The sequence below is a fragment of the Petaurus breviceps genome, unplaced genomic scaffold (assembly GCF_028583685.1).
Source record: "Petaurus breviceps papuanus isolate PSGF00001 unplaced genomic scaffold, PetGlider_PUasm1.0 174, whole genome shotgun sequence".
Classification (NCBI taxonomy): domain Eukaryota; kingdom Metazoa; phylum Chordata; class Mammalia; order Diprotodontia; family Petauridae; genus Petaurus; species Petaurus breviceps.
This window is the reverse complement of record NW_027185761.1, coordinates 72,094,256-72,105,832: the sequence shown is the minus strand read 5'-3', so window position 1 is coordinate 72,105,832 and position 11,577 is coordinate 72,094,256.

Below are 11,577 nucleotides of genomic sequence, written 5' to 3'. Positions count from 1 at the left end.
CCACTGTCCCTCCTCCAATAAAGGCATGAAGGAATAATCCCTTAAAGAATGAGTGACCTGGTTCATTGGAAAGAATGCCAGATGCAGAGGGAGGAGACCGCTGTGACCTTGCGACAATCATTCCCCTGTTAGGGCCTCAGTTTCCTCCTCTGTAAAATGAAGGGGTGGTCTTATATGACCCCAAAAGCCCTGTCGAACTTTAATCTCTGACTCACACGATTGTAGCCTTAGAAGACAGTCACATGAGGGGCCTTCAAATTGCACACATAGTTTTCAACATACCCGATCTAGCCCAGTGACAATAACAATGCCATAAATCAGCAGGGGCTATATCAGTGAAGAACCGACTTGGGGAAGAAATTAGGGAGAAAGGCTCTGAAGTGATGTTGAAATATCGTTTTTTTATGTGATCGATTATCAACAGACAGCTGTGTGTCTTGGCTAATTCAACCAGAGCTGAATGGTGCTTGGGTAAAAATCACCATTTCCTGTTTTTGTGGCTTGAGCTAGGAGGGCCTTCACTCCACAATGCTTTGCTGCCCATTGTCCCCCTCAGTTCCAAAGCTGAGGCGGGGAGGCTTCCTTCTGGTCAAAGCCAGGCTGATGGAAGGGACAGAATGGGGGCAGGGTGGGGGGAATGCAGGGCCTCATTCAAAGTTGGCCAATAGAAGCTTTTGAAGGAAGAGGAAGTGGAGATTATGCCAGTCAAGGTAACTGCACCTCCACAACTTGCCCCTAACCTGCCTTCCCCCTCAGATCTTATCCATTTCTTTTATAAAGTTATCTGCTCTAGGACAGCTACCCAGCCAGCTTCTGGGGATTACTTGTCTGACCACCATGACATTTTTCAAAGCTTAATGAATTGACACTGATAATTTCTTTAAAAGCATACTGTCTCTCAGTCAGGAGAGAGCTTTGTTTTTATTTTGTTTTGACTTTGTCTATGATTTTATTTGTCTAAGGAGCTCCCAATGAAGCAATTCTCTTCCCCAGTGCAGCAGGTCAGCACCGACTGTACTTGAAGTCATGGCACTGAGCATATTGGTCCCTCTCTCAAAGGAGACCAACAGTGGCATGCTTCTGGCAAGACATCCAGGTGGAGGCATGCACCAGGAGGGCACGGATGAGGGACTAGATGGTGGGAGGAAGCTTATGGCCTTTTTTGGCCACCCAGGGCACAGACAGTACCTGGCACATAGGAGTGCTTAATAAAGACTGACTGGCTTGGCTTGGCTTGGAGCCAGGGAGACCAGGGCTAAAACTCTTCCATCAATGAGCTTGTATTAAGCACTTACTGTGTATTGGGCACTGGGCCCACTGCTGGAGACAGAATTTGGATCATCCGTGATATCACAGAGTTTCCATTATCATGGGTAAACGATATGGGCACGTACTAGTATCTATAAACTCTATACACTGACGTAGGAAGACATTTCATGGAGAAAAGTGGACAGTAGCTGGAAGGACTGGGCAAAGCCTCAGGGTGAAGAAGATACATGAACTGACGAAGATACTAAGAGGTATAGGTGAGGAGGGAATGCAGTCGAGACTGGGAGACAGCCAGTGCCATGGGGGAAGATGGAGATGGAACAACAGGCCCAGAGTACAGGAAGAAGGCTTGTTAAGCTAACCTGTCATGTGCGAAGGGTAGAAAAGCAATCCCCTGAGAAGGCAGGTTGGAACTAGACTCTGACATGCTTTCCTGTACCAGACAGAGGAGAATGTATTTCATCCTAGAAGTAATAGGGAGCCAGTACAGCTGTTTGAGCCGGGGAGTAATGTGGTCACACTTGGGCTTCAGAAAAAATCAATTTGGCAGCTATGTGAAGAACAGATTAGAGAGTAAAGAGAATGAAGGCAGGAAAATAGCCAAGAGGTTACTGCTGAGAGCCTTTCTAGGGTGGGAGAGTGGGATCAGAGAAGAGGGATGCATACAAGATAGGCTTGTAGAAGTTGACTTGACAAGACCTAGCCACAATCAGTTAAAGGAGGGAGTGTTGAAGTTGAGGGTGATTCTGGGCTTCACTTTCTCACCCAGTGGGCCGAGCAGCCCTACAAGGGCTACAGGTCACTTACATGCATTGTCTTTGTTGGACACAGCCTGTTCCTGGTGCTCTTTCACAGACTAGCAGACGCCCTAGTCTCTCAATTACCTGCCATGCTGTGGCTTTCCATCTGTCAGTCTTCTTGGATTTTCTGGTGACACAGAGATCATGTAGCAAGCCTCTATCTCCCAGCCAAGTTCCTTTCAGTTAACTTAGCAAGGTTTGTTTCACTTAGAGTTTTTAATCCTATATACGTATAGCCAAATAATCAACCTGTGAGTTTTGCTCACAATTGTGTGTCATAATGTTTTGGGGTTTCTAGATCTTATCCATCCTTCAACACAACAAAACAAATGTCGAAGGGGGAGGCACAATGATCTGCCAAACTTAAACCGACACAGGGCAAATTTGGGGGCTCCATTCCTGGTGACATTGTGAGCATATGTGGAGTGGTATATTGGAGGATCCCAGAGACTTCTGTTCTGGTCTCAGCATTCCCAGGCTATTTAGCGAGGTATGATAGAAGGGTTCAACCAGAGAACCCTTTGTAATCTGGCATCCCATCTCTCCTATGACAATACCCAATGACTGCTTTCTCAGCCCTCAATCTCTGATGGCTCTCACACAGATGTTTGCTCCCCCTCCATTCCCACCCCAAAGCACACTTTTTTTCTCTTTTGGCTCTCTTATTGATTTCTATTTTCAACCTTGAATGCACTTTTCAGCATTTATCTTTTGGGCTCCTTTTGTTTTTTCAGTTTCCTGAATCACAGGTACTAGAGTCATTTTTTGTTTTTTTTTTTTATGTTGAACTGTTACCCTCCTCACTTCTTAGACTAGACCTAAGGATTTTGTGCCATTTCTCAATGGCATTGCCAAAGGGTGAGTTCAAACCCCTTTGGAAACCCAGAAAAGCCTTCTAAGCACAATCAGTATCATGCAAGCCTAAGCAGCTATTCATTGGAAGAAAATCTCTTCCTTGTCCATGAACTCCCTGCCTCCATAATGCATAGAAGCTCCTAGGGTCATAGGCATAAGGCTCAAAGGGACCTCACGGGTCATCTAGACCCCTCCTTTCTCCCAGTGTCCCAGCATGCCCTCATGAGACCTCTATGTATATACTATATAACAAATGTTTGACTTTGGACTGGGAATTATTCAGTATCAGATCCCTCCCAGTGGCAGCCCACAGAAAGCAGCATTAATTTCTCCATTCATCCTCACTAAAATATAGAAAGAAAACAGGAAGACTGGGGTCGTTGACCAGGGCAGGAAACGCAAAAAGTGCCCAGCTGTCTTTCAAGGACTTCCTTACCTGCCTCTCTCTCCTCAGTAAGTCCCCAAAAGGTGGTGGCACCAGCTTTGCCTGGGGGAGCATCTTTATCTGCCCTTACTGGCCCTCCAGAGGTAGCAAGAGTAGCCTGACACATATTCCAATTTCCCTGCCCATTCATCCCACTGGGAATGTCTCAGGTCAGTGAATGCCAGGTGAGCCCACTTTGTCTCTTCACTTCCTACAGGTACAGAAACTGCTAATCACTAATCTGATTCTGGTCTAAGAGCAAGTGACAAGGACCCATGAAATAACTCAGCATCTTCTGTGGTGAAAGTGGGCTAAAAATGGAATATACTGAGACTCGATAACCAGAAGGCACAGGCAGTAGGCATGACTTAGTTTATTGGGCTACTTTACTTATCATACAAAGAGATAATACCTGGGAAGTACTTGTGAAACCATAATCCTTCAAGGATCTGGGCTTTGGGACTGTGGATTTCCCTTTTCCCAGGGGACAATGAAATCACTCTGTGACTCAGAAGAGTGATCTACATGCTTTTTTAATTTTGTTCCCCTATAAGTAAAATAAAATTGAGCATGTGCCCCAATATTTGCATGTTTGCTTATTTTAAATCATATGTATATATAAAATTATATATAGATATATATATATACATTATTGTACTAATGATCATGTACATTATAAAGCTTTCACACATAGAAACATTAAAGTTGAGAGAAAAATAAAATTTGAGGTTAAAGGCAACTAGGAGCCATTAGATTTTGTTGGGAACATCTAGGTGTCAAAGTAGATGGAATTCTTGGCCTGGAGTAAAGAAGACTCATCTGAGTTCAAACCGAGCCTCAGACACTTAGCTGTGTTGCCTTGAGCAAGTCACTTGACCCTGTTTGTCTTAGTTTCCCCATTTGTAAAAAGAGCTGGAGAAGTAAATAGCAAACCACTCCAGTATCTATACCAAGAAAACCCCAAATGGGGTCATGAAGAATTGTACTTGATGAAAAGTGACTAAACAGATTTTTTTGAGTAGGAGAAAGAAATTATCAACTCTGAATTTTAGGAAAATCATCTTGGTGGCTGAGTGGAGAATGGATTGTTTTGGAAAGACACTTAAGGCAGGGGACTGAAAAGGAATTAGAGTAGGATGGGCAGGGATGTAAAAGAAGTGAAAAAGGCAAAAATGATAAGATCTGGCAAGTGACTGCATATGTGGGATGAGTATGAGCGAAGAATCGAAGAAAGCTCGGAAATTATGAACCTGGGATTTGGAAGGATGGTGGGGGCAATAGATGAGCTCAGAAAAGGGTGAGGTTTGGGGACAAACATGATACAATGATATCTGTAATGGGGACCACAGTCCATCTGGGCATGCTTGCCTCCTGCGATTCACTATTCTACCCTAAAAATGAAAAGCAAGGCCTGAATATGGAGAGGGTGCTGCTGCTAACTTGCCACTCACTGCCCAGGAACTCAGAGCCTGCTGTTAGAAGGCTTTCTAAAAGTGTTAGAGCACCAGAATGTGGAAGACCTGGGGAGGGATGGGCAGCTCTTGGTGCCTGAGGGATTAGGTTTGAACATAATTGATCTGAGGGGTTGGCTCTTGTTAACTATTGTTTTTAAAAGGGAATACAGCCATGGGTTTGGAGCAGAGGGCCTGGGACAGAAGCCCAATTCTATCAGCTGGTACCTGTGTGACCTTGAACAGGCCTCTTAACTACTCCTGAGCTTCAGTTTCCTCACCTGTAACATGAAAAGTTTGGGCTAAATGGATGTTACAGATTTTTAGTTGTAGGGGACGTATATGCATTTGAGATACAGAGAAATGATAAAATAGTAAAGAGAATTTCCCCCAATAAATGAGAAATCGGGCTTATGTGTTTGAGATAGGTATGGGACCATACAGAGGAATAGGCAATGTCATTGATTAAGGGGTGGAGGCTTGAGGGCAAGGTCTAAGATCTGAGTAGAAGAAATATTTTAAACAAATGAACACATATCTCGAGATGAATTCCTCAGGAAACTAAAACACAGGAGGGTAAAGGAGAAGTGCTGAAAAGTATAATTAAGGTTGAAACACAAACAGAAAAGAGATCCAAGAGACAAAAGGTATTAGGGAAAGTGGGATCAAGTGGATTAAAGGAAAATGCAGCTTGAGAAGGAAGTCAAGGGGCTGGCCCAGGAGACCTTGGCAGACCTCTGGCTACTCTTCCCCCAGATGAACTTTAGCCCATACTTGGTGCTCCTTGAGCATGGAGGGAGCAGCACTAGACTGACCTCAAAGTTATAATCCCATTGTCTGAGTCTGTTATTTCAGCCTGGTAATCATTTCATTTGCCCCCACATGATAGGACAGTAAATGAAAATGATGTCCAGTTTGGACTTTGGAGGATACCCTCCACCCCTATAATTCTACATGACATGGAAATATGTCTCCTTTCTTCAGCATGAGTCACGCAGGAGGTAAGGGTTTGAACCAGCTCCCCATGTGAGAAGGCTTTCAGTATGAGAAGAATCCCTCAGTCCTCTCAATGAGGCCCTTGCAGACAGGCCATGGAGAGAGAGCAGCCATTGGCATCCATTGGTATTTCGTTATTTTCTTTTGAACTTCCAAAATGGTATCCTTGATTGTTCCCCTCTGGCTGCTGAAATGAAGGGGCCTGTTAAAACATCAGGAAGGCCTCTGTTCCCATTGGCCAGAAGGCTGGGAGTTATTAGAAAGACCAGGTTTCCAGGACAACATGTGGAACTTTATAAAAACAAAACCTCATTTCTATTGTTTCCTCTTTAAGCATGGGCAATCATGCTGGGAACAAAGCTGGGAGTTGTGTTCTTGATGACTTTGCAGGTCCCATGAACTTCATCCTTCTTTCCCTGATGGCAGCAGAAAGCTTTGGGAGTATTAGCAGTGGCGACTTTGAGCTGATCCTTTCTGATATCATTCCTCCAGTGACCAGGACCCATCCATTCACTGGCCTGAAGAAGTCAAGATGGGCAAGGCCAGGCTCTCCAGGCTGTGGGATTCTCACACTTACTCTCGGTGACCCTGAGTCAAATGCACTAGACATCACAACATATGGTAACTCAGCAGAAGAGAATGTGGCTGTCTACCCTGAAGAAGCACTGACTGTGGGAACGTGATAGCCATCTTCAAGTATTTGAAACAAGTGTTAAAAATTTGCATCAGGGAGTAGTCTTTAGATTTTATTTGCTTGGCCCTAAAGGACCCAGCTAAGAACAAAGGGTTGACTTCATAAATATGGTTCAAGATGGGGGAGACATTTTTAAGCAGTAATTTGTCCAAAGATAATCTGGGGGTTTTAGTGGCCTGCAAGATCAATGTGTCACCAGTCTGGCATGGTGACAAAAACCCAACACAGAAAAAGCAACAAATGCAATCCCCTACACTGCGGTGAGTCCTAGTTTCTGTCGATAATGTGGTAGGTCATTTGTACTCTGCCCCGGTCTATCCTGGAGAGAACACATCTGAACACAGCTGGAATGTTCTCTTAATTTCTGGTAGCCTCATTTTAGGAAAACCATTGAAAAGCTGGAGATCATCCAGGGGGAAATCCACCAGAACAGGGAAGGACTTTGAGGCCATGACATATGTGGAGTATACAAAGGTCCTAGGACCACTTAGCCAAGCAAAGAGAAAGCTCCAAGTAGAGTCCATAGTCATCTTTAAGTACTTGAAATGACCCTCTAGGGGATTCATCTTACTCTGGATGGCCCAAGATGGCAGAGCCAAGGGCAGTGGTTACAAATTTCAAGGAGAATAATTTGAGCATGATAGCCGACAAGAAAAATAAGTTCCTAACAATTAGCATTATCTTAAAGGGGAATGAGATGGCAGGTTGTAATGGTCTCTGTCCTACAGATACAGGACTGTAGTGTGGTTGGGAGCTCTCCATAGGAATGGTACCCACATGACTAAAGGATTTGTTATCGTTATTGCTTATTTGTTTTTCCAGCAGCTACCTGTGCCAAGAGCCCTTTCCTGATGCTCTTCTCATCCCTAGCTGGAGTGCCTTTGCCTGTCAGAGCCCCCTCCATTTACTCTCTCTGTCTGTTGCACATAAATATACACACACATGTGTAAGAATGTTGCCTCCTTGCAGGCACCATATTTCAAAATTATTGTCATATTCACATCTCCTAGCATATTGTCAGGAACATAGTAAGTGCTTGATAAATAATTAGTTGATTGACTGAACTGGTTACAAGGACCTTTGGGTGTACTGACTGACATCTAAATTTGAACAGCAGAGGGTCAAGGACAGGACCTTAGGGTATTCCATTGGAGATTTCCTTCCACGTTGACATTAATTTGTTAATGATTAACCTTTTTTTCCCATAAACCATCCTTTTAACACTCCATCTAGGACTAGGCCAGAATGAAAAATCAAACTCACAGGTCTATTGTTTTCAGACTCTTTCCTAAAATAGAGGGGAGCTTTCACCCTTGTCTACTCCCAAGGAATCTCTCTTGTTGTACGTAGACTTTGATAGGTAACCACCGATAATTCAGCAATTCCATCTGTAAATTCCTTCTCTATATTGGATTGTGGTCTTTCCAGGTCCAATTGCTTCAGCTTCCTGAGGACAGCTAGGTAATCTCTCTTATTCAGCCCTAACTGACCTTGGAGTTAACTTCTCTGTAATGACTTCTATTCTCTCCTTCTTCTTAATTCTTAATTCTCTCTTCTCACACATCACTTAATTGGAAAACAGAGCCAAGGTAAGATTTGTGCACTTCAGTTTCCTGCTCCTGCCCTGTTTCCACCATCCTTACCTCCTGAGCAGTAGTTCCATCTTTGTATCTTGTTTTTACCCTCACAGAGCTAAATACACACATACACACACACACACACTCCTATTTCTTTTTTTTTTTTTAAAAGCAATCGGGATTAAGTAACTTGCTCAAGGTTACACGGCCAGTTATTTCTGGGTGTGGTGCTAAGTATCTGAGCCTGGATTTGATTCCCAGGTCATCTCGACACTGGAGCCAGTGCTCTTACTCGCTGAGCCACCTGGCTGCCCCTATACTCTTATTTCTTATTCTTAGAATTCTTCAGTCTCTAACAATTTGGAGCCTTGGGATTCCTGAAATTATTGGGACAGCACACTGTCCTACTTTTGACTTCATCCTCACAGACTCTCTCTTGATTCCATCATTTATGCATGTCTTTAAAACTATGAGTTGGTCCAAGATTTCCTTGTGTAGATTCATTGGTATCGTCAGATACCAATTCCTTTTTTTTTTCCATCCTCACTGGAAATCTTTCTATTTTTGTTTTCAGAATTTCACTGTTGTGAGTTTCTCTTTTTCTCTAGGTTGATATTCCCTGTAGAATTTTAATCTATGGACTCCTTCCCATTCTTTCTTTAATTGCTTGAAAATATTCTTATATCAAGTTCAGTGATGTAGGATTTTGTTGTTGTAAGCCCTCTCTCTCTGTCTCTCTCTGTCTCTCTGTCTCTCTCTCTGTCTCTCTGTCTCTCTCTCTGTCTCTCTGTCTCTCTCTGTCTCTCTCTCTGAAATTATCATAAAAGAAAGAAAGAAATTGCTCGTTTGTTCTGCTTTTGGTAGGGGAGGAACGCTCCAGGAGGTATCTTGGGAGTTTCAGGTCCCTACTGACCAGTATGAGGCTTGTCTATATCAGATGTATGATCCAGTTCCAGAATCCTCTAATTCTTCCTTCTGTTCAGGTAGTCTGGAGGGTGGTCCTATTACCATATTGTTTCTTGATTTTTTTCACTGATCTCCAACTAAGTGCTATTGACAATGCATCTCCCTATTTTAATTTCTAGGTTTCCTAATGTGAATGTGTCTTATTAATATTCAATGCTCATCCACTTCCTCTTTTATGTAATTTTTTCTTTCAAATAAAGTATGTTCTTTACTTTTAAGTATGGAAGAGAAATATTAATTAAAAATATTTAATTAATAATTAAATTTAATTAATTAATTAAAATATTTAATTAAAAATTAATTAAATTAATTAATAAAAATTAATTAAATTAATTAATTAATAAAAATTAATTAAAATATTTAATTGAAATATTAATTAAAAGCTAAATATGAGATAGGAAATATCAGTATTTAAGTAGGATTTCTTTTAAATTTAGAGATTTCACATTTTTAGAATTCTCACTAGCTCTAAGAACACAGACGCATGAATTCATTCATTCACTCACATATCCATTAAATATTTAAATTAGCTACTATATGGATTACCCAAAATATTCTTATATTTTATAAGGTCTACCCAAAATCATGGTGTGTCCTTTTGTGAGGAATTTATAGGGGGACTTACATGGACTCATACAGGATGAGATGATGTGAATGGACTATGAACCCTCACCCCCAACCCCCTCCCTTTCCTTCTGATAATGGGACTGTTAGCATGCATTTGGAATCCAAGAGGTTAGATGTTAGAAGAGATGTGTTGCTGCTGTTATTGATTTGTTTCAATCATGTCTGATTCTTGGGGTTTTCTTGGCAAAGATACTGAAGTGATTGGTGATTTCCTTCTCCACCTCATTTTACAGATGAAGAAACTGAGACAAGTAGGGTTAATCGGCTTGCCCAGAGTCACACAGGATTTTGTGTGAACTCATGAAGATGTGTCTTCCTGACTCTAGGTCTGGCTCTCTGTCCACTGAGCCACCTAGATGTCCATAAGGGCAGAAGAGACACAAAGATTCAAATTAAATGAAATGTCATTAAGCCCCTGCTTTGTGCCAGTCTATTCCTTAAGTGCTGGGGATGCAAAAGCTTTACATTCTGAGCATGTGACAGGTACACAACACAGATAAGAACATCTCAAGTAGACTCAGAGATACACATAAACAGAACGGTTTGGAGACAGACTTTAGAAGTCTGAGAGAGATTGTCAGAGTCTAGGCAGGAGAGGGTGAGGGAGAGACTGCCTCTCACTGTGAGAATAGCAGGCAGGCATAAGAGATGGGGTGGAGGGGGAAATGACAAGATGGGTGAAGGGGAAGCGGATGGGGAATAAGCATTTTTATAGAGCCTACTATGTTCAGGCACTGTGCTGAGTGCTTTACAAACACTATCTCACTGAATCTTTACAGCAACCCTGGGAGGTGGGTGCTATTATTATCTGTCTCTCTGTCTCTGTGTGTTTATCTGTCTGTCTCTTTCTCTCTCTCTCTCTCTCCACCTTCTCTTCCAAATGACAAAACATTTTCCCCCTATTCTGAATCCCTTTAAAATTCTAATTCTGACTTCTTTTAAATTTAAAGTTAGACCTTTGAACACTGCAAGAGCCTTTCATTCTCCAAGATAGAGAACTTTGGGAATAGCTCATCTGGGATTCTTTTGTTAGGGGCCATGGTCTCCATCCATGGAAGCCAGGCAGCTGGAGCCCAGTCCTGCCCCTTCTCTCAAGGTTGGCATCTGGAACTTGTTATTCCTTCAGAACAGGGTTGGGACCCACAGTGGGCAATATGTAGTGCCCTCCTGAAGCTTTCAAGAAGAGGCCTAAAAGACTAGGCCCAGAACCCTAAGGCAGCTTTTCACTGGCAGCTTCCTAAAAGATGAGGAGATAAGGATTCTCGAAGCCCAAGAGGTATAAAGTTTCCTTCCTGAGACTCCTCTAAGACCTTTGACAACATCCATTTGCTACACAGGGCATCACCCCGGGCCTCATGTTCTGAGACTTAATCCCCGAAGGAGTTCCTGCTTCCTCGTACCCAGACTCACAGAATGGCAGCCCTCTTTTCCATTGAGCAGAGAAGGAATACTTGGCATAATGTATTACATCAGAGAAAGAAGACAACTTCCACATGGAAGGGCCTGCAAGGAATACCGAAAGCAGCCTGAGGAAATCGGACAAATCTCTTCCACCATTACAGATTAGTACTGTCACTATTGGCAATAATTTTCAATTTTTAAGATTAATTTTCTTTTCCAATGAACAAACATTATTTTCTTCCATTTCACCATCCCCCACTGGAAGAGAAGAAAGAAAAACAAAACCCTTAAAACAAATCTGCATAGTCAAGTAAGACGCATCTCCATGTTGTTTATGTCCGAGTTTGTGTCTCATTCCCCCCCTTGAGTTTCCCAGCTCTCTGCCATTAGGTGGGTAGGGAGCCTCCTTCATCAGGCGTGTTTGGGGTCAAGATTTCAGAATGAAGTAGAGGAGAGCTCTCTTCTGTCATTAATATGCAAATATTTTTAAAAGCTGCAGGCTGCTGGGGACAGGCTG